The 23003-nt window shown below is 42.7% G+C and overlaps 1 long non-coding RNA gene across 1 annotated transcript; it reads left to right on the top strand.

Annotated features, from left to right (window-relative positions):
• The first annotated feature begins 14194 nt into the window (after nt 1-14194).
• LOC141580924 (uncharacterized) lies at nt 14195-21837 on the top strand. Its single transcript, XR_012513350.1, has 3 exons — nt 14195-14735; nt 17062-17870; nt 21085-21837. It is a non-coding gene; the product is annotated as an uncharacterized LOC141580924 (long non-coding RNA).
• The last annotated feature ends 1166 nt before the right edge of the window (nt 21838-23003 follow it).

The following is a 23003-nucleotide window of genomic DNA, read 5'->3' as shown; positions in this document are numbered from 1 at the left end:
CAGTGAGAGACGGTAGGGTCTGCCATGACACTAACAGGTGCAATTGTACCTTTTCTATGTATATAACACAGTCTCTGGATAAAGTTTTAAAATTTCAGTCAATGCAACTAATGCCTCAGATTACCAACATATTTGGTTGAGTACAGGTTGCAAGGAGTACCTTGACAACATTTTTCTCTTTTTAGGCATTTCACATTTTACTGTTAAAAGTACTTATTTGTAAAATAATTTGAACAATCTTATTGCATTTAATCTACGTTATGCTTTCTCTTTGCCTCATTAAGTTCTTTTTCTTACATTTTCTTTTTTTAAATCTCCTTCCATGCTTCCCATGTTGACCAGAGGAATGGTTCTATGCATTAGATAGGACATTTGGGGGCTTAATCTTCACAAAGTTTTCAGCATTGAAATCATGTTGCCTTGAATTCTAAATTATTTTTATCTTCCTTGACATTGCAAATTCCCTTTTGAGAACTATTTTTTGGCAGTGTCTTGCTCCTCATGTCCAGATCCTTAATTGCATGACCATCAGGAAGGTGATATACAGTCTACTTAAAGATCACATGTGGCTGTAAATCTCCAGCACAGTGATGTGGTTTATAAGGCAAATTACAACTCTATCGGACTCCTTTAAAGCGATTAATATTGTTCTTTTTGTTGACTCTTTTTGGTCACAGTAGGCACTGATTTTTTTTTTTTTTAAAGGTTACTTTTGATGAAAGGTATGATGCAATGATAAAAGAATTCTAAGATTAGGGCAAACACATTTTCCTGTGATTTTGGTAAATTTACATGGACGATAAAAAGGTTTTAAAGGAGATTTTATCTGTAAATCATGCTGCTGACATCTTGCATTCTATAAATAATGTGGAGCAAAATCAAAGAACTGACTACCTGATACTGTGCTCCCTGATGGGCTGAGCTCTCTCTATCTCTAGCTATGATGATGTGGTCATGAGAATGTGGTTATAGTGATGCGGTCCTGGTGGCATGGTCATGCCCCATGGCAGTGGTAGAATGACCGTGGTGGAATGGTTTTGGTGGCATGATCCTGACCACATGGTCATGGTGGCATTATCTGGTGATGTGGTCATGATGATGGGGTCATTTTACAGCCTGACCTCCATCTGCTGCTTACCTTTGTAACCCATCCTGTTAATTGCTGACAACATAGGCCTGATTTTTCTCAAATCTTAGATCTCAGATGCACATTTTACTGCCACCAGAAAACCCCAGGCATATTTATTTTTGCTCTCCTCAGTGTGACTTTCTGTTCCGTAAATCCAGAAAGGGACCAGTCACACGGCAATTCAGTATCTAGAACTGACAATTGCCCATATGTGAACTAAGGTGACCCCTAGATTGTGTGTAAAATGTATTTAATATCCCGTTACCTGTTTTTGTCACGGTGTTCTCAGCTGGCATGGAGACCACGACAGGCATTCTGTAGCATGACAAATAGACATTTGTGGCTTCCCAGATCTAAAATGTATGTCTAGCTTAGTCATGAGACCTAGGTAGAAACTACTATTTCTAGATTTCCTGTAATTCTTCTCTACTACATCTTGGCATTTCTGGGTTATGCATATTTTAAAATCTGCTACACTTTCATTTTTAGGTTGTATCATACAGGAGATTTTACTTTGTTACCCATCTAAAAATAATCCACCCTAGGGATTTTCTATTTTCCTATTTAGGACCAGCAAATTAATTTAATTAAAAATGGTTAGTTCTTTAAAAATTAAAACAGTTAACATGTAATTTTTTGCAATAGATATTTTAAAATCTGCCTTATTATTAAACCAATGAGACAATAGTTATGATGTTAACATTTAATGGTAACTTTCAATATTCTAACTCTGAGAAAGAAGATTGATTATAAGTTGAAGATAACAGGTACATTAATGTTGTTTCTGTTCTATTTCATTTGATAGAAAAGGGAAGTGGGAGATGATTTTGCTTAGTTGAAATGTTAACAATGACATTTATTTATTTTATAATATGTCTAGACAAAAAGCTATGAGTATGCAGTATGTTTGTAACACTAAAACCTCAGTTCCTTTTCATCCATTATAACATGTTTTACAAAATTGCTTAATTTTTGTTAATTTTCCATTTCAACTGAAAATGAAAAATTCAGTGATAATTGACCAGTTCAGTAAACAATGGGCACGGGATTTCAGGATGTTGATCAATACTGGGAGTCTTCTCCACCAGTTTTCCTGGAACCCCAGTAGAATAACTAATACAATTAGATATTGATGGGATGTCACAAGCTTTTTATGATGGGCAAGGAACTCCAATATGCAACAGTATTTCCTCAGAGTGTGTGTGTGTAAGTGCATGCATTTGCATTACAAGCTAAGGGTTTTAGAAAAATAATACCTCACCGGGCTATTTGCTAGCCTCTAATTCCACAGTTTTCCCAGAATTTCCCTTATTTTCTAGTCACATGATTGAATAATATTGTGAGCTTTAGAATGATTATAGCTTTGCTCTTTATGTTTAGCCTCAATTCCCACTGGTCAGGAAAGGCAATCTGGTACCCTGATACAACCACAGGTACCCGTCCAACCCTCTAAGAGACCAGGTGGATTGGTGTCTGATGATCTATGTGGTTTACTCCACAAGCTCAGATCCATTCTGGTCCTTAAGTGTCCATTCTACACAGCTCAGCATTTTTTTTTTTTTTTTGAATGGAATATATGTCTAAAACTATCAGAGACTCTAACAACTTTAGAATACACCAGGATTTCTATGCAGTCTAGGGCTTCCAATTGCGAGTATTCAATGAGTAATAGGAAAATTTGAGCCTTGCTGAAGGCACGTGTCAATATTCTGTGCGTCCTGATTGAATACAGTATTGTCTCTTCAGCTGCATAGAGTCCCTGCAGCCTGAGCTTCTTTATGGTTCATGCAAATACACTTAAGTTGATTACTGTCATAACTCTTTGAAAAGTTTCTTGTCACTTCCCCATAAAAATTTGAGTATGCATAAAACAAATTTCACATGCATTAAAAGTGCATTGAGTTTGAAAACCAGCAATGATTTGATGAATGTAGATTGAAAGCAAAAATAAATATATGTATTTTCATACTTAGAAATCTAGAATAGTTTCAGGAAAAAAAAAAAAAAAAAAGAATTGCTGTAGACCTGGTGTCCAGTCCCAAAATACCTAGAGTGAGGTTTGTAGCTGACTAACGCTGCCTTCCACGGGTGTGTCTGCGTGGAAGTGGAGGGAGCGTCACCTTTGCGGAGGCTGGCGGCAGGCTGCTGCACGTTCATTTCCAAAGCTGGCGTCACCAGAACCGAAGTCCCAGCAAGGACACACCTCAGGGATTCGTGCTTGTTCATTACGGACTTACGGTGCCAGCGTGCATGCACACTCTGTATTTCTTACAGTTTTGCACACAACTTCTTATCCCAGCTACAATCACACATACGCATCTGACTCAGAAGCAATGTCTGAGTCCAACCAGGAGAAGACTCATGTGGTAATTTGCATGGAGAAACTTAAAGAAAGGAGAGAGAAAGCAAATGGAAAGAAAGATGGCTCGAAGGAGTGCAGCTGTAGCAGTTGTGGGGAGCAGCCATGGCCCCTAGGGCTGAGGTGCACACTGCGGAGTGGCTCCCTAGAGCAGGGGTGTGAATCTCACTGCATGGCAGGGAAGCCCCTGTGCTGGGGGAGCTTGCCAGAAGCTCACCCTGCAGACACTGAGGGACGTCCCCCCTGCAGGACGTGCTGGAAAGCTGTATCCTCCACAACTAGCTGGAAACCCACCCCCGGCGTTCTGCGGCAGGGGACAGCTCAGGGATGGGGTTTTTGGAGCCACCCCAAGGGGCTGCACACGGCTTCGTCCTCCAGGAGCCTATGGTGGAGACTCCCTGTGAGGCAGGAGCCGGAGGGGAGGGCAGGAAGCAGGAAGGAAAACCTTCCCACGACGTCTTTTCGGCACCCTTTTCTCACAACGCTTGGCACTGCATGGCCGGCAAAAACAGATCTGTTAGGGGGCCCAGTTCCCTTCCCACTGAGTTCCGTTCACCCCAACAGGCCATTGAAAGTGGATTTGGAGCAGAGACGCCACCAACCCATCCCGAGTGTTAAACTAAAGGCGAATGCTTATCACTTTTCATCTCCAGTGTTTTACTCATAATGGCACGGATGTGTTCTGGTAACAAACACTGAGCATGCCCTCACCACGCGTCCTGCCCCAGGCTCACAGCCTCTGCAGCTCCCGGGCTGCACACGGCAGCAGACACCGAGCATGCCACCCCCTCCTCACTAGAGAAGTGCCGGTTGTGGGAAATGAGGGGTATTAGCACAGGGAGGCAGGAAAGGTTTCTACGAGAGTGACATTTAAGCTGGGACTGGAAGAATCAATAGGATATAAGCACGCATGCAGTGGGAGAAAAAGCCACAGAAATAGCGTGAGCAGCTGCCCAGAGTCAAGGACAGGTTGGTGGTTTCTGAGGACTGAAAGCTGGGCAGGGCAGGGAGGCTTTCTGCGACGGGACTGTGTGGCCAGGGAAGGCCAGGACAGCAGGGGCGGTGGGTCCTGTGTCCCCGTTGTCCAGCATGGTGCATGCAGGCAGAAGCCCAGAGGCACCTGTCACAGTAGGTGACATTTCCAGCTCCTTACTGCAGGCTCACCCCAAGTGTTCTTAGGCTTCCATGCTGAAGATCTGGAAAGGAGGCAAGACCACAATACTACATGCAGTACCACATTTAATTTTGTCTTCTTCTATCTGTTGGCATGTTCTTCTCTTGTCAGTGGCCTGAGTTTATTTATCATTTGTCTGTGGCATCCTGAGTTGGGTCAGCACTTCTTATACGTAGAAGAGAGCAGACGGTCTATCCTTACCACGCTGGGTCACTGTATTTGGGGTTAAGGCTGGGTTCTGGATGGTAGTGATTGCTAGGGGGTTATAGGATACTATATATGATATTATATTATATTTATTATATATATACACACATATATTATATACATATATATCAATTAGTCCCACTTATTAGATTAAGGTAACTTTTGGATTTTCACTGGAAACACGTTCATCATCCAGCCAGGTGTGGTGGCTTATGTTTGTAATCCCAGCACTTTGGGAAGCCAAGGCAGGCAGATTACTTGAACTCAGGGGTTTGAGAGCAGCCCAGGCAGCATATCTGTAGCTCCAAAAAAATGCAGAAATCAGCCAGGCGTGGTGGTGCCTGTCTGGAGTCCCAGCTACTTAGGAGCCTGAGGCAAGAGGACCACTTGAGCCCAGGAAAGTCAAGGCTGTAGTGAGCCTAGATCTGCCATCATGTTCCAGCCTGGGCAACAGAGCGAGGCCCCACCTCAAAAGAAAAAAAAGGAAAAAAACCCTGCAGTCTGCTATTGTTGACCTTTCCTCGGGAATCAGCATTAAAGTGCATTGTGTCTGTCCTGCGTTCACACAGTGAACTCTAAATCAGCACTCACTCAGGAATTTTCTGCAAGGACAGAAATGTTCTACATCAACACTTCTCGGGACTAACTGATGTCCAGCGCCACCTCCCAAATTAATGATCTGTACGTGACTTAGATTACTAGTTCACTGAATTCTCCAAGAGGGAATAACCCCCCAAAATGCTTGGGGTGGTGCCGTTTATGTAACCGGCACAGAGAAATCCTACACAGAATGGAATGCCACCACTGTCATATTGGAGCTCCGTGTTTATTTGAATCTGAGAATATAAAAAAAAAATTAGTGTATTTTCTTCAGAAGTAGCCATATCCTTATTTTTAACCATCATTCATTCGATAACTATGCATATTGAGTACCTGTTTTTCTAAATTAGGATATGCCTTAACTTTCTATGTAAGGAGGATCCTTGTAAATGTATTTGTGATTTTGAAACATAGGAAAATGTATATCTACAGATAGTTAATAAGGTTACTTATTAGTTACGGCTGTGAAGACTATGCTGTGTTCTTAAAAGACAAAGAAATAGACGATTACTCTCTCACTGGGCAGAGATAAGAATGCTGTCTTACTATCCTGCCCCGTGGCAATGGTGTGATTGGGCTGTGGCAGTCTTTAGGGCTAGCGTGCGCCTCTTTGATGGGATTTGGATCTTCCTTCCCTTAGCAGCATCGGGCCCTGTGCACTGGCACCTGTCATTTCTGTGCCTGCACTGGACATTTAAATACAAACCCTCCTGTGAGACGTCTTCTTCTTCCATATTTGAATTAGTGGGAAAACTTGGAGGAGCTTTGTTTGCAATTCTTGTAATTAGCTTCTTAAACACGGTATTCTTCCCTTTGAATGAGCCCTGGAGACTTCATGTGACTGTTTCCACCGTGCAGATGACCGTCCGTGGTCACCGTCAGGGAACAGCCCCCAGGCCATCCATTTTGGTGTTCTCTACTGGAAATCTCTTCAGGAAACGAGACTAAGAATTAGGAACGGGGGGGAGGGAGACCCCAGGTTCTTAAGCAAAAGGTGAGAATATCATTACCTATTCTAAGTCAGATACTCTCCAGAATTAAAATAGCGCCTGCCCATCACTTCCCGTGTGCATGGGGAGTCGTAGGGTTTATGGTGCCTAGATCAGTGAGGTGATGCCGTCTTCCTCTGCTGCACCCCCAGGAAGGGACTGCCACCCCCAGTCCCCCAGCTCTGCAGCGCGGTCGCTGGACACACATCAGCCAGTCAGTCTTCCAGGCTTTTCCACCCAAATGCCCCTTTCGAGAATGAGGACTTTCTTACTTCTGTGTAGGGATGTGAACTAAAGAACATGATGACCCAAACTCTTCAATGGATCATTCAGTGTAGAGAAAGTTAAGGGTGATCAGCATAGATATAATAACAAGTGTACTAAATAATGCTGCAAGACCCAGAAACTAAATTCCTTTTATCCTTCACCAAAATTTGTTTTCATTTGAAATTCTTCTTGACGATACTTTTGTTAAATAATCATCCTAGACCCTTTTATCTCCTCCCTATATCTTCTCATTTCTTAGGATTTTAACAATCGCAAATTAGATATAATACTCTGTCCTCATTCAGATTTAATCTAACATGCAGTTGAATTATATATATGTAGGGAACACATATACACACTATATGAAATAATATATTCTGGTTTCAGTAAATGGGATAAATTTGTGGCAGAATACTTGATAGATTCTTTGAAACTATTACTAAATTCAGATGCATGCAAATACATTGCTTTATTATATAATAGCCAATAACATTTTACAATCTATTTTTTATAAATGTACTTCACTCTTCATTTTGGAGTTAGAATTTTTCACTTGCTTTGAGTTTAAATCTTGGTCAACTTAGATCTGTTTTCCTCCATATCAGGTAGCCACAATTTTATCTCCAAAACTAGCTGGAGGAAATGCCAACATTTTCACGTTTGTGGGTCTTGTTTTGGAAAGAGATGTATAGTTCTCCTCCCCACAGAAACACAGATGTTGGTAGTTTGTGAAGGATAGCAGAAGGAAGGAAAGAGGCCAGAGTTTGCTGTGTGCTGGCTGTGCCCAGCCCTGTGTGTGGTCCCAGGGGACCGTCACCTGTCTGGGCTCATGCATGGCACCACGTGGAGTGCCGGTTGTCTTCCTCCCACGTGGCTACAGTTTTCACCACGTGCTGGGTGCTGCAGGCTGCCAGCATCATTCCACCCTGTCTCAGACCCTTGCCCCTCTGTTCTGCATCTTAGTTCACGTCGCTTACCTCACTCATGTCCTCATTGAGTAAAAAAGCTGTTTTCAAATAACTCACCTTCTATTAGAGGAGTGAGCAGATGACAACATAAAACATGCCAGATGCAATGATACATTTCACTCCATGAGAATCAAAGGCATGGCAGCTCTCCCAGCTGGGCGGCTGCAGGAAGACAGTGCCCACTGCACTATATCCAAAAGGAGATTATGAAGGCACCTCATGAAACATGGAGATTGTGGGTGAGGACCACAGAGGCAGAGAAGCAACCACTCCTCCTATGGTACAAATCAAATGTGTAGATGTGGCTAAAAGCATAAGGTGTCAAGAAATGACACACGGAGCTGGAGAACGTGATGACAGATTTTCACTCAGGTGGCTTACCTGTGGCTCTGAAGAAAACGTATCTGAGCAGCAAAGGCTGAAGTCCCCCTGGCCATTGGGAGGCTTGTTTTAGGAATCTCCAAGTTGGCAATGACTTCAATGGGGATGGTGTCTTCAGGAAAGGAAAAGATAGACTGGTTAAAAATCTCAAAAGGAAAAATGGAAGGACATCCAGTATATGCCAAGAGAAGAAGCACTTGTCAACAGGAGAATGTGAATCCCGGTCTGCAGGTGTCAAGAGCCCATGAATGGAAGGACGTGTGTCCATGTCTGAAGGTGTCGAGAGCCCATCAATGGGAGGACGTGTGTCCCTGTCTGCAGGTGTCAAGAGCCCATCAATGGGAAGATGTGTGTCCAGTTTGAAGGTGTCAAGAGCCCATCAATGGGAGGATATGCATCCCTGTCTGAAGGTGTCAAGAGCCCATCAATGGGAGGACGTGTGTCCCTGTCTGAAGTTGTTGAGAGTCCATCAATGGGAGGATGTGCATCCCTTTCTGCAGGTGTCGAGAGCCCATCAATGGGAGGATGTGCGTCCCTGTCTGAAGGTATCAAGAGCCTATCAATGGGAGGATGTGCGTCCAGTCTGAAGGTGTCAAGAGCCCATCAATGGGAGGATGTGCGTCCCTGTCTGCAAGTGTCAAGAGCCCATCAATGGGAGGACGTGCGTCCCTGTCTGAAGGTATCAAGAGCCCATCAATGGGAGGATGTCCCTGTCTGAAGGTGTCAAGAGCCCATCAATGGGAGGATGTACGTCCCTGTCTGAAGGTGTCAAGGGTCCATCAATGGGAGGACGTGCGTCCTGCTCTTAAGGGCAAGTTTGAAGCTGTGAACATCGAGGTGACAGTGACAGATGGTGAATGGTGGAGAAGCCTGAAGCTTGGAGGATGGGTCTAGGCCTCATTTGTGAACGATCGCCAGACGGAGGAAGACACACCCCAGAGGAGTAAGTAAGTGAATAGACCCCCTGAGGAGATAATTCCATAGGAAAAGACCAAGGGGGAAAGAAGAAGAGGAGAGGAAGGCCAGTGGCCCACGCCTGCCCGAAGTCCAGGCAGTGGAGGTGCAACGAAAGCTGAACAGTGACATGAAGCCACAGACAGCAGGCAACGTGAAAACATCGCTTCAGAGGTAACCACTGGGTCTCCCTAGATTGACTCACATGATAAAAAATAATTCTAGTTGAGTGGAGGTGGATGTCTGATTGTAGAAGCTTGAGAATAAAATGAGCAGTCCACAGAGTCAGTGGAAGCTCAGTCTTGGAGAAGCTCCAGTGGAGAAGGGAGGAGAGACTGATGGACAGCTAGGGTGGCATATGTAATTAAGCGGGGAGGAAGGTTGGGGAGAACTCAATATGCAGGCTGAAGTCAGGGAGTCAGCAGGGAATGCAGTGCTGGTAAACCCCAAGTCAGCTTCAGAGCTAACGGGCTGGACTTTGAAGAGGCAGGGGAGGAGCCCAGGCCCCTGCCATGCAGGCCGTTCACTTCTCTGGTGGAGCTGGAGGAAGAGGGGTGCCCTGGACACAGGAACAGCTGTGACTGCAAGGGGGGCAGGAGTGTGAGTGCACAACTGCCTGCTGGCTTCACTTTCTTCAATTACATAAAAGACAAATTGATTTTTAAAAATGAGTGAAGGGCTCCTGTAGGAGGCTGATGGAGGGTCTTGGAACTTTAGATTTAGCTAAGAGCAATGGATGAGCTAACTAAGCAATGACACCGAAAGAATGAAGGATGGAGTGGAGAACTCACCGGCATGGGGGAGTTTGCTCCTGCTCGACTTTGTCCAGGGCAGAGACTTTACACGGCTCAAGGCATTCTCACTCAGCACCATCCAGCACCCGAGCAGATTGCGGTGGGGGGAGGAAACGAACGCCCCAAGAAGATGCCCCAACCCCCTGTAGTGCTGCCATGCATGGGGTGTGTCACCTTCTATGGCACAGGAGTCTCTGCAGATGTGATTAAGGTTACTTCTCAGCTGACCTTAAGGAGATTATCCTTGGTTATCTGGGCGGGCCCAATGTAAGCACACACACCCTCAAAAAGGTGAACAGAAAACAAAGTCAGAGAGAAGCAAGAAGGAGAAGTCAGATTTCAGGCATGCGGCGGGTGTGGCCTGGGCTGAGAGGTGGAAAGGACCTGGCTGTGAGCCAAGGAATGAAGGTGGGACCCGGAAGCTCAGAATGAACCCAGCTGACCACAGTCCCACGAACGCACGGAAGCAAATTCCGTGACTTTGGAACAAGCAAGCCCAGTGAGTCTGAAATAAACCCGACAGTGGCTTCTCCACCAAACTCCAGAGGAGACTGCAAGCTGGCCGAGACTTCCACTTTAACTTTGAAACCCTGAGCAAAGAATGTAGCCACTCCATGTGGAACCTCTGACCTTCTGACCGCTGACCCAGAGCACTGCAAGGCAAGACATCCATGCTGTGTTGAGTTGATACATTTGCGGTGATTTTTTTTACAGCAAAAACAGAGGATGAAGACAATGCCTTTTGTGAAGATGAGTGACTATTACATTAATCTAGTGTTGGAATTTCTCTGTGTGGAGATGAGGCATTGAAAGATGCAGGTGAGTTTGGGCTGCAATTGAGTGTGATGAGGACAACCTACCTGTGGCCCCGGTTATTCAGGGAAGAGATATGTCGGTCTGGGAGAACAGGAGCTGGATATCTGTGAGCTGCGGACACGCTCCAGGGAGCTCCAGGGCATCTTTCTAAACACCTGCTTTCGGTAGCCCATTTCCCTAAAGCCAATTCCTACTTTAAAATCGTCCTGGACGCTTACTGTTCACCAAATCATATTAGTATTGCTTATTTAGACACTCAAGTTCCTCGATATTTGGCTTCTGACTGGCAGTGTGCCTGCTGCTCCTCACGCTCACCTCCAACCCCGCTGTTTGTGTAGGTAGAACGACTGCCTGATTCTTCACTCCTAGTTCTTCACTCTGATTCTTCACTCCTCCTTAAGAGCACTGTGTGTCTACATGATGGCGTGGGTGCCATGGACACAGAATGGATTTTAGGCTTTGCCCTGTGATTCGATTTGTTTATCGAGATGTTAGGAGTTATGGTGCAAGCAGAGGCTTAAAATGTGCTTCCATGTTGGGGCTTGACTTCTTGAACTTCTGCCTTTGCCATCAACAGAAAAAACTTGGGCAGCCATTGCCCCCACCTGCGATTGGCCCCAGGCTGGGACTTGTGAAGTCTGGCCACCAGCGTAAAATAAATGCATGCTACTGAAATTTGTTTGCTTTGAAGCAAAATCTCTCTTATAATGAGAATAGCTTATTGCCCTCTTTCATTTTTACTTTAGGTCATGACATCCCCTTTTTTCTCTCATACAGAAGATATTTTCTTTATTCCTCTTTAGCTCAAAAAACTTACTCATTCTTCATGTTACAGATCACATCTTTATCACCTTCCTGAAAGCCATCTTAGCACTAAAATCCAAAGAAAACACCTCTGACTGCATATTTTCTTTCTCCCACAAAATTAATCCTTAGGCATTATCTTATTTGGCCATTAGACTGATGCTATGGGATAAGCAGGATAGATAACATTAGATGAACTTGGTAAATTATGCAAAAATTAGTGCTCAGAGAAGGTTAGTAACTAAATCCTACTGTAACAACCTGTAAAGGACATAGATAGAGTGTCGATCCAGAACTCAGAGTCCATGTTCTGTGCACTCACAACATGCTATGAACCGTATGCAGTCAAATCACAAACCCCTACAAGACTCAGTCTAAATACACTCATTGCTCATAATATTCAGCACAGGGCTTTGCACAGAGCAGACGGATGTTCATTAGGTGCTCATTTGCTGAAATGACATGAATGAAAGTTACCTCAAGTCAGCAGCATGTTTTCAGCACCTCTCTGAGTGTGGGCTTCTTCATTCATGCTCCTGTTGGCTGAACCCCTACTTCCTTCCTCCAGACAGGCTGTGCCCAACTTTCCCTGAAGAAGAGTTGCTTCAGATTTCCAGGAAATGGTATTATTACCAACAATGCAAGATGTTGAAGGTCAGGTGGGTTTTGTCTACCTTCTTTCCCTATTATAATAGTTACTTAGATTAATCATAATGAGTCACATTTTGTGCTGACGTTCATTTCCCATCTGAATTGTCCATGCCCAGGGGAGCTCAATAGGCACTACCTGTTGGCTGACAGATGGACCAGATGACTGATGATTTATCTGTGAAGCCTGAACTTGGGGAGCTACAGAAACATGTTTCCTGTGATGTTGGGGCCATAATAGAAAAATAACACTGATTGATGTCCGTACTCATTGATACTTTACTTATTCGTGTCATTAAAATCATACGTTTTGTCATTGATTGCTCTTGTTTACAGCTTTATTGGGATGGAGTTAAAATGCTACCGTGCGCACCCTTTTGAAGTGTGCTGTTCAGTGGTCTTTATTTAGCGTATTCATCCCTATAGTAGTTGGCAACTATTACTGCTGATTTCAGGATGTGTCACCACATCTTAAAGAAACGACATTAGCCATCTCTGAGCCATCACTCTCTGTCTCTTCCTCCCCTTTGCCCTTCGTCATCAGGGACCTACTTTTTCTCATTTTGGCTTCTGTATTCTGGACATTTCAGATAAATAGAATCATACCACAAGCAGCTTTTGAGACTAGTTTCTTTCGCTTCACATAATGTTTTCCCGGATCATCCGTATTCCAGCGGGCCTCGGTGATTCCTTCCCTTGCACGGCGGCTGGTATCACACGGTGTGACACATCAGCCTGTGTTCACACTCATCAAGTCGTGTACACATGGACTGTGTGCACTTTGGGCTGCTGTAAATAATGCTGCTGGGAGCCTTCCTGAGCAAGCTTCTGTGTGGACGTAAGCTTTCATTTTTCTCAGGCGCATGCCTGCAAGCAGAATTGCTGGGGCACAGGGTAGCACTGTGCGTCATATTTAGAGAGACGCCAAACTGTTTTCAAAGTGGCTGTACCGTTTTCCATTCCTACCAGCAATGCATGAGAGGTTCTAAGTTACCTTTTTCTTTTGTTTCATTGACTTCTTCTGACAATCAAATGTTCTATGTGTTTAATATTCAACTAATTTAGCCGTTGCTTGTCTAAAAGCAATGCTGGTGAAAACAGACCATGTAATTCTCCAGGATCCAATTTGAACCTCATGATGATGGTTAGATTTACATACTTATGACTACAGGATGGATGAATGGGTGAAAAAGAGCAAGAGAATCTTGAAAAACCCAGCACCTGCCTAGCCTTTTAGGTTCTGAATGCAATGCTCTTGAGATTGTGGAATAATCAATACTGTACGTGGGACATGGGAGTCTGATTACAGGAAACAGCTTTACCTTTATTTAGTGGTCACTGTTCTCAAAAAAAAAAAAAAAAAAAAAAGCCAAGAAAAGCCATCAGAGTATTTTTGGTGGGTCTTTTGAGGTTCCAGATATTACTTTTAAAACTTGATTAAATGGTCCTTTTTGATTACACTTCCCTGAGAATGCAGAAGAGGTGACACTTTCTCAAGTATGACATTTACCATTATTCTTATAACATTGACTGAAAAATAAAAAGGGCTGGTAGCCAAAACTACTGGGCACAAAAAGAGTAAAACCTCTTTAGAATCTCTTGGTAGCTTCTTTGTTGGCAAATATTCTAGTAAATATACAAGCTGTAAGGCCCTCCACTATATTTTGTATGTAAATCACATTTTTAACTAGTAACTTCTGTACATTCCTAAGAGTCAGGGTGTCACCTTCAACAGAAGTGGATACATTTCACGTTACAGGAGAAATTTTGTAGCAGTGTCAAATTCATATTAGTTCAGTAAGACAAAATTTGGCCATTGATAGTAAAAAGAAGAGAGAAGATATGTGTACAAAAAAAAGCATATTTTAATGGTGAAAACTCAAGAAGGCATCGTGAATCAGACATTCAAACATTCTCCAGGTGAGTCTACAGGCCTGACCTTCCACCCGGTTCGATTCCTGAAATCTAAGCCGGCAAGAAGCTGATCGGGTGTTTATCCAGTGTAATTTCACTTGCAAAAATTCTGAAGGATGCAATAACGTTGGTAAAGTACACTGAGCTCCATCAGGGTCACAGTTTCCAGTGAACAACAGGAAATATTACAACTGCTATGCCTGTAACTATCACTAATGCGATTCGCACCTTCCAGTTTTTTTTCCTGTGGAAGGTCTTGTCTTTTTCCCCCTACTACCTTTCGGCCTCTGCTATTCATCTTTCTGTCAAGTACTTCCTGTGATACGATTTAACTGAACAGAGATTTTGATAAACATCATGGAACTCCGTCATTAACATGGAATTTATGTAAAAGGGTTCTTCCTGAAATGGCTGACTCAATCTCCCACTTAATAGAATGCAGCTTCTTTTTTTTTTTTTTGTCTCTCTCTCTCTCTCTCTTTTTTTTTTTTTTTTTTGGGCAGGCACGCAGAATGCAAAAGAAATGAGTTTTGCTGTATTTCCACGTCCCTTGAAGCATTCATTTCTATTCCTCACAGCTAGCAGCATTTTCTGTTCAATTAAAGGGAGAACAGCAGCTCACAAAGAAAGCAAAATTTCCTTCCAGAACTTGGAGAAGACGGTTACAAATTGCTCCATCAAGCCCAGCAACAGCCTTGACAGGCTCTTCTTTACTCAGAGTAGGGAGGAAGGTAAGATTTGATATAATACTTTCTTTAAAATCCTGAGTGAATAAAGTAGTCTTGAGAGAAAGTTTCCAGATATAGATTACCTATAAAAAGAATAAAAGGGACGAACATTGAAGATTTTTCATCGCTGTAAACAAATAATTTGTGATCGCTCTACACTCAAACCACAAATAGGACCAAGAATTAGAAGTGCCCCTAGCTGACCAGCGTGTGCGTATATCATTGGTCTGGGGTAATGAAGATTGCCTGATAAAGATCACAATATGACAGCTTTCCTTTTGCATTGGCTGCTGAACAGCCAGAAATGGTTTTCTGCGGCCGGCCTGCTATTGATCCAGCGCTCTCTTGTCAGTGATGCAGTTAATGGGAATTCCACAGGCAAATAAAAGCTACATTTTGTCTTCATTTTCATCTGAAATATGAGCTGGTCCTTTGTACTCTAGACAGTCATTTATTACTCATTTTCCCTTATTGATGTTTATGAGCTGAGGCATAAAATGATTCTCAAATGTAGTTTAATTGAGGCATCGGTTGACACTGTAACCATGATTACCGACGCGCCATCAGCGGCGTGGAGGCCATGAATCAAGGTTTGCTTTTCATTGGTCTTGGAGGCAGCACACGGTGGAGAGTATCCTTAGAAAGCAACTGGGCTGGAGCTAAAGAAATATGTCAATTTATCTTCATAGGTAGCAAGAGGGAAGGGAGTCTCCCCAGTCCTCACTGGGCAGCCACACGGCGGCCGAGTGTTCCCGGGCACCTGGCATCCCACGGCTGGCTTTCCCAGGATGGGAACTTTCTTCTGAAAGGGAATCCTTATTATTATTTTAAAGAATATTTTCAGCCTAATGGTTAACCTTAAAAATCACCTGAGAAAGTGCCGCCAGACACAGCCAATACACAGCAAGACAGGGAGGCCCAGTCCTTCAATTCATTCGTAAAATGGTGAGAACAATCAATACCGGGAGAAGTATTTTTTATATGCAGTTATTAACTTATAAGCTACAGTATATCTCATCTCATTTCGACAACAGCTGAGGCCTCCATCTCCCCCTGGAGACCCCTGCAGGTCCCATTATGAGAATCATAAATAATATGTGCTAATGAGATATGAATTGATTATGTTGGAAAAGCTGACATTTTCATCCATCATTCTAAATGATGTTTAACAATGGATTACCAGCCAGTAATTCCTCTGATATGAGATTAAATAAAATAGCCGGCTGTTTCAGCAGGCTAGCTCAAGGAGATGGCAATAAATCTGCTCAATTACTGTATTACCAATCCGTTTTTCACTGCTAAGGATATTATTATTTCATTTAGACTTGTTCATGCATCATAGATTATTTTATTTCAGGCAGTCAATGGGAGAAACCACAGCGTTTTATTCACTGAGCTGTGGCGCGTGGCTCTGCCCGAGTACAGTAAGTGCCTCTCGTGTGCCCCCTACGCCCCGAGGAGAGGCCACCCAGCTGCCCCCGGGCTGAATGGGCAACGCACCAGACACATGTGAGAAAGGAGCATTTTGCTTTTAACCTGATTTTCTTTACTTATCTGAAGAGTCTCAACCGAAGGATACTGCCTAAGAAACTGATCAATTGAAACAAGATTATTAGATCCTCTAAGATGATTTGGTCTTCATCTCAATCTGTAGTAGATTGAGAATTAGATCACAGGGACTATCCTTTGGCCTGGAAAATTAGATTAGCAGTCAGTGCAATACAAAGGGTGGCCTTTCTCCCCTGTGCCAAACAAACAAACAACACACACACTCTATTGACGAGCAGAGCGGATGGGCAGGAAGCCCTTCCTCGGCCCTCCCGGCATCATTCGGCATTTCTGACAACCCGAATGAAGTTTTGTGACTGCACGCAGGGATTGTCTATGAGAGTGAAATCAAAGAGGGACGAATCACCCTAAAACAAAGAGTTCATCAATTCATTCCATCATTCCTATGATCCCCCATTTATTAGTTGACTAGGGAAGACAAAGTGTGCACCTGCTGAGGGCCACCCTGCTTTACGCTGTGGGACATGAGAGAGCCACGCCTGCCGGCAACTCCACCAACACCTCACCTGGGCAACTTCAGGTCCTCGCCTGTGCTGGCCTGAGATGTGGAGCAGCCTCTGCCCACTGCCCACGCACACAGATAGCAGGACCAGCCTCTGACCTCCTGCCGTGGGGGTTCACAGTGACACAGGCATTACATGCCAGCTGGGCACCGGTGCACACACAGCCAGAAGCGTGAGGGAGTCAATGTTACAGGCAAAAGACCTTTGATGGGAGCTGGTGGTGAAACGCCTTTCTCTTCCTTCTCTTCTTGTCGCAGACAGACTGCTCTGAGGAGGCACTTTTCTAAGCCTCACCAGCGAGATACAACACTCAGTAACCGGACCCAGCAGAGGCCAGCGTGCAGCATGGACAACACGCATATTGCACTCCTCCTCCCTCACCTCACAACCCTTTCTTCTCACTCCTGTGTCTCAGGATCGCGGCCCTGAAACAAGAAGTAGCTGCAGAGATTTTGGTCTGCCTCTAGTTTCTGCAAAACACAGGCTAAAGCGATGTGTGACCCCGGCCCGCAGACTTCCGAGGTGGGCTGTGGAGCTGGGCCATTCCGTGGAGTACCGGTTGCAGGTGGTGATAGGTGACCATGCCTCTATGAGGGTGTGGCAGGACCATTTCTAAGTCAGTATAAAGTACAAACAGGACACAAGGTGTCTGGATATGAGGTAGCAGGTGGTTCTTGCACGGGATGAGTCACTGACAGCTGCAGGCTAAGATTGTGGAATGAACTGACTGGTGACACATCTGAATGTCTTGGCAAGTGGAAACGTTCAGCCCAGAGTCGTCCAACCCCACTCAGACCTTCTGTGCAAGCAAGAGGCGTTCAAGGAGAACGGCAGCTCCGGGAAGTGCAGGAGGAAGAGTCTGAGCACTGGGGCCAGGACCTTCCTGCAGGCACGTGGAGGGACTGCGGAGGGTGCAGCCTTTTTAGCTCCCTACTCCAAGGAAAGCCCTGCGTCTTGACACCTGAGAAGGGGCGGGTGGAGAATCTTAAATGCACAGATTTCTTCTAAAGCTTTCGAGTTAGAAGAAAGATGCTCCCCTAAGATCCTGGTCACCTGTTTTGTTCCGGTAGGTGCGTAAATGACTATCAGGATTGTGTGTTGATTTTATATAGAAGAGCAATGTTACACTGTGCATAAAATACTAAAAATGGAAATTGTTTACTGGCATTTATGATTAATTATTTATTGCTCAGAATATTTACAATATATATTTTAATTTTGGTTTTATGTATGAGGAAAGTGAGGATCAGAAAAAAATATCTTGCTCCAAAGTATTAAAGCAGAGCTGAAATTTACAGCACTTTTATTTTCTTCTTCCCTTTATAAATTATTTAATATTACTTCAAGAAATGGAATTACACTTTCTATTTCCCAGTAAAGTCTTACCCGGTTGTTTTTATATAAGGATGACTAAAAAACAAAATATTTCACAAGTAGTAGTTGTATTTATATCTATTGGTTGAAAAACGTGAAAATTACAAAGAAATACAGCAAAATTGTTACAGATTAATATATATTTTAGTAATCACACAATTGTCACTATGTATTTGACATATCATAATACATATACATGGAAAATGCATGTTTAGGTAGAAACAAGCACATTTTCAGAGTTATAAGCCTGCTTGCGAAATTCTTCATTGACAACAGGTTTTGAACACCCAATTTGGAACATTAGCTCTACCAGGTATCCCCAAGTATCCCTGCTGTACTTTTTTGCCTCCAATACCCCATAATGCTGCCAGGAATGAAAGTGTTCCCAGTGGGCAGGGGAGGTTCTTGGAGCCAGGTTCACTTCCTGGGCTGTGGCAGGCCTTGCACCAGGCACAGTGTATATGTGGATAGTGAGGCTCCCGTGGCGGGGCCTCGAATCTCTATTCCTCCCTTTGTTTACACCTTAGGTGGTAAGATTTTGTGTTTTATTTCATGAAAAAGTCCAAGTCTATTTCCAGTCTGCGAAATCTGGGCTGGCTTTGGAGGTTATTTGGCTCCTTCTGGAAACACAGGGGAATGTGTAGTACAGATCTTCACACGCCGTTGTGGTGAACTTTGTGCCAATTTGGCTGGACCCCAGTGCTCCCCCTTTGTTTAGACATCAATCTAAATGCTGCAGTTAAGGTATTTGTTGGATATGATTAACATTTAAAATCAGTAGACTCTGAGGAAAACAGACCCTGCTCCATCATGTGGGTGGGCCTCGTTCAGTCAAAGGCTTTAAGAAAGAGACTGACCCGCTCCGGAGAGGAGAGATTCTGCCCCGCAGAGGATTTGGACTCAAGCCCGCAACATCAAACCTTCCCAGAGTGTCCAGCCTGCCAGTCTGCATCGTAAGTCTAGCATAATAGTGCGTAAGTGCGACATGATTAATAACAAAACTATTCTAGACTGAAGGCAGCCTGTCAGTTCTGGTAAGTGGGGATTCACTTGGACAGTGGAGAAAAGGGGCAAGTTTTGTAGCTATTGTTTAGTGAAATGAATGTGGAAAGGAGATTTTACCAAACTTGGGTTTCTGAATCCAAAGCATCAAAGGAGTTTCTGTAATTGTAGAGCTAAGAAGTAGCGGTAGGTAAGGGAGTGGTGAGTCTCACAATGTTAATAAATGTGATTGTTATTTTGGTGGAGCAAATATGTGTGTTCACCATACTCTAGGAGCCAGGACACTAATGAGTTACAAGGCGATTTAACATGCAGAAATGAGCTCAGTGACAGAGTACATGAGTCAGTGAAGAAAGGACCATAATTTTCATACAATCTTTCTCCAAAGTATCTGTGCTAAATAATAACAAATCATTGATTTGTTGATGAAAATACATGGATTCTGTCTTATTATTATTATTTTTAATTTACTTTAAGTTCTGGGATACATGTGCAGAATGTGCAAGTTTGTTACATAGGTACACATGTACCATGCTGGTTTGCTGCACCGGTCAACCCATCATTTAGGTTTTAGGCCCTGTGTGCATTATGTATTTGTCCTGATTCTCTCTCTCCCCTTGCCCCTACCCAATGACAAGCTCCACTGTGTGATGTTCCCCTCCCTGTGTCCATATGTTCTCATTGTTCAACTCCCATTTATGAGTGAGAACATGTGGTGTTTGGTTTTCTGTTCCTGTGTTTGTTTGCTGAGAATGATGGTTTCCAGCTTCATCCATGTCCCTGCAAAGGATATGAACTCATTCTTTTTGTGGCTGTATGGTATTCCATGGTGTATATGTGCCATATTTTCTTTATTCAGTCAATCACTGATGGACATTTGGGTTGGTCCCAAAGTTTTTGCTATTGTAAATACTACTACAATAAACATACATGTGCATGTATCTTTAAAGAATAATTTATAATCCTTTGGGTATATGCCCAGTAATGAGACACATGTCTACAAATTGTATCTGAGAATGTCTGGACAAACACTAACTCCATGCTCAAAGATTACCACACATACAGCTATAAAAATAGGCACCATAGACCCAAATATGTCATTTTACATTGCCACAGCATTTGGGAAATTTAATCTTTGAAGTGATGGAATAATACAATGACATTTATAATCAAACTAATGGGTGATATTACTGAGTCCTTTTAATTTTGCACTATGAAGTATGGTTTGGCTGTGTCCCCACCCAAATCTCATCTTGAATTGTTATCTCTCACAATTCCCATGTGTCATAATTGAATCATGGGAGCAGGTCTTTCCTGTGCTGATCTCGTGATAGTGAACAAGTCTCAGGAGATATGATGGGTTTAAAAATGGGAGTTTTCCTGCACAAGCTCTCTCTTTTTGCCTGCTGCCATCCATGTAAGACATGACTTGCTCCTCTTGCTTTCCACCATAATTTTGGGGCCTCCCAGCCATGTGGAACTGTAATTCCAATAAAGATCCTTCTTTTGTGAATTGCCCAGTCTCAGGTATATCTTTATCAGCAGCATGAAAATGGACTAATACGGCAGATGTTATTGCCCACATTTTAAAGATGAAAATTACTGAGACTAAGCAAACATTAGTCACTTTTCAAAGTCACACCTTTACTAGGTGTTGGAAATAAGGTCAAAACTTAGGTCTCTCTGACTCAAAAGTCTATAGCTTCACAACTGCTGACTGTAAATTGCTGGATCTGGGAAATCTCACCATTTCCACTCAGTCTTATTCTCAGACTTTATCTTAATTCACCTCAAAATCAAATCGTCCAAATCAAAGCAAACCACAGTGAGTTCATTTTAAATCTTTTCAAATTGATTGTGTAAATCAATGCAGCCAAAGTGATTAAACACTTACTGTGTGCCAGGTACTCCACTAGGTGCTGAAGGAAAGGAGATAAAAAGCGTGGTGCCCAGCTTGGAAGAAGTCAGCATAGAGGAAGAGCCACATCTGTGAAGAAGGAATCATCACCCGTGAGCAGGGACCATCCCAACAGGTTCCGAGGAGAGAAGAATGATGCCAAACTCTTAGTCTTCTCCCACCCCGGTGCAGGTGGCAATGGCTTTTCTGCCTCACATCAGTGGAGGTCACCAAGGTACAGAAGGGAGAGAGTCAAGGAGGGATGCTACAGACAAAGGGGAATTATCTGTAAAGGGAAATTTTAGTGTATTCTGGAAATATCAATGTTCACTTGTAAAGGAAACATGTACATGCTGGGGTTAGCATCATTTCTTTGCACTGTTGAGGTGATCCTGCGAAGCATGGAGAAAATAAATATTAAATGTCTTCTCTTGATCCCCTGCTCCATTTTAAGTTACCATTGTCTTGGTTATGAGGTTTAAGTCAAAGTTCATGTTTTTGCTTACAGATGTCCAGTTGCCCCAGTGCAACTTATTTCAAAGCTATTTTTTCTCCTTTGAATTGCTTTTTTATCTTTGTCAAAAATCTGTTGGGCATATTTGAATGGATCTATTTCTGGGCTCTCTATTCTGTTTCACTTTTCTGTGTGTCCATCCTTTGGCCACACAGTCTTGATTAATGCAGCTAGAGAGCACACCTTACCATCAGAAGACTAATGCATCTCTCTTCATTCTGTCTCTTCAAAATGCTTTGGACTATTCGAGGGCCTTTTAATTTCTGTATAAATGTGTGAATACACTTGCATATAGCTAAAAATTACATTGCTTGGATTGTAATAGAAGTTGCATTATGCTTATAAATTAATTTGGGGAGAATTGACATCTCTACTATGTGGAAACTGTCAATCTAGGAAAACCCAGTATTTCTTGCCCTTTATTAAGGTCTTCTTTTATTTATTTATTTTTTTATCAGCATTATTTTTGTAATTTTTAGGGTGCAGATTCTGTCCATGGTTTTATAGATTTATACTTAAGTTGTTAATGTTCTTCAGAGTGCTTTTAAATAGAATAATGCTTTCAGTTTTGTGTCCACATGTTTGTTGTTAGCGTATAGAAATGCAATTGAGACTTTTGTGTTGAACTTGTATCTTCTAACCTTGCTGAACTCACTCTTAGTTCTAGAAGGTTTGTTGTAAAATTCTTAAAATTTTGGTACATAGACAATTATGTCTTATGCAAACTGAGTTGTATTTCTTTCTTTACAATCTGTAGGCCGTTTATTTATTTAGCTGCATCGTGCTGACTAAAGCTGCCAATAATCTGTTGAGTAGCAGTGATGAGAATTTATGACATTGCCTTCTTCCCCATTTTAGAGGGAAAGCATTCAGTCTTCCACCTGTAAGTATCAAGTTCACTGTAGGTTTTCTGTAGATCTTCTGTATCAGACTCCAGAATTCCCTTTTATTTCCAGTATGCTGAATTTTGTTTTTAATCATAAATAAGTGGATTTTGTCAAGTACTTTCTTTTTTTTGCATCACTTGATACAGCTATACTAGTTTTTCTTCTTTAGCTTTCTGATATATTATATTGATTTTCAAGTATTGAACTAGCCTTGCATGCTTGGAATGAGTCCCATTTATTTGTGATGTACTGTACTTTGTGTACATGGCTGGATTTAACCTGCTAATATTTTATTGAAGGGTTTTGTATCTAGGTTCATGAGACACACTTGTCTGTTTTATTTTTTGGTTTTTCACGCATATATATATATATATATATATATATATATGTTTGGGTATTCATTCTTCAGGAAGTCTTTAGTTACAAATCAATTTACTTGATGTTTATAAGACTATACCTGTAAACTTTTCTCTTTGAGTGAGATTCGGTAGCTTCCGATTTGTAAAGTATTGGTCATTTTCTCTA

Source organism: Saimiri boliviensis, chromosome 13, assembly GCF_048565385.1.
Source record: "Saimiri boliviensis isolate mSaiBol1 chromosome 13, mSaiBol1.pri, whole genome shotgun sequence".
In the NCBI taxonomy this organism is placed as follows: domain Eukaryota; kingdom Metazoa; phylum Chordata; class Mammalia; order Primates; family Cebidae; genus Saimiri; species Saimiri boliviensis.
The sequence above is the reverse complement of the archived record's forward strand: the minus strand, read 5'-3'. Positions and strand labels throughout refer to the sequence as shown.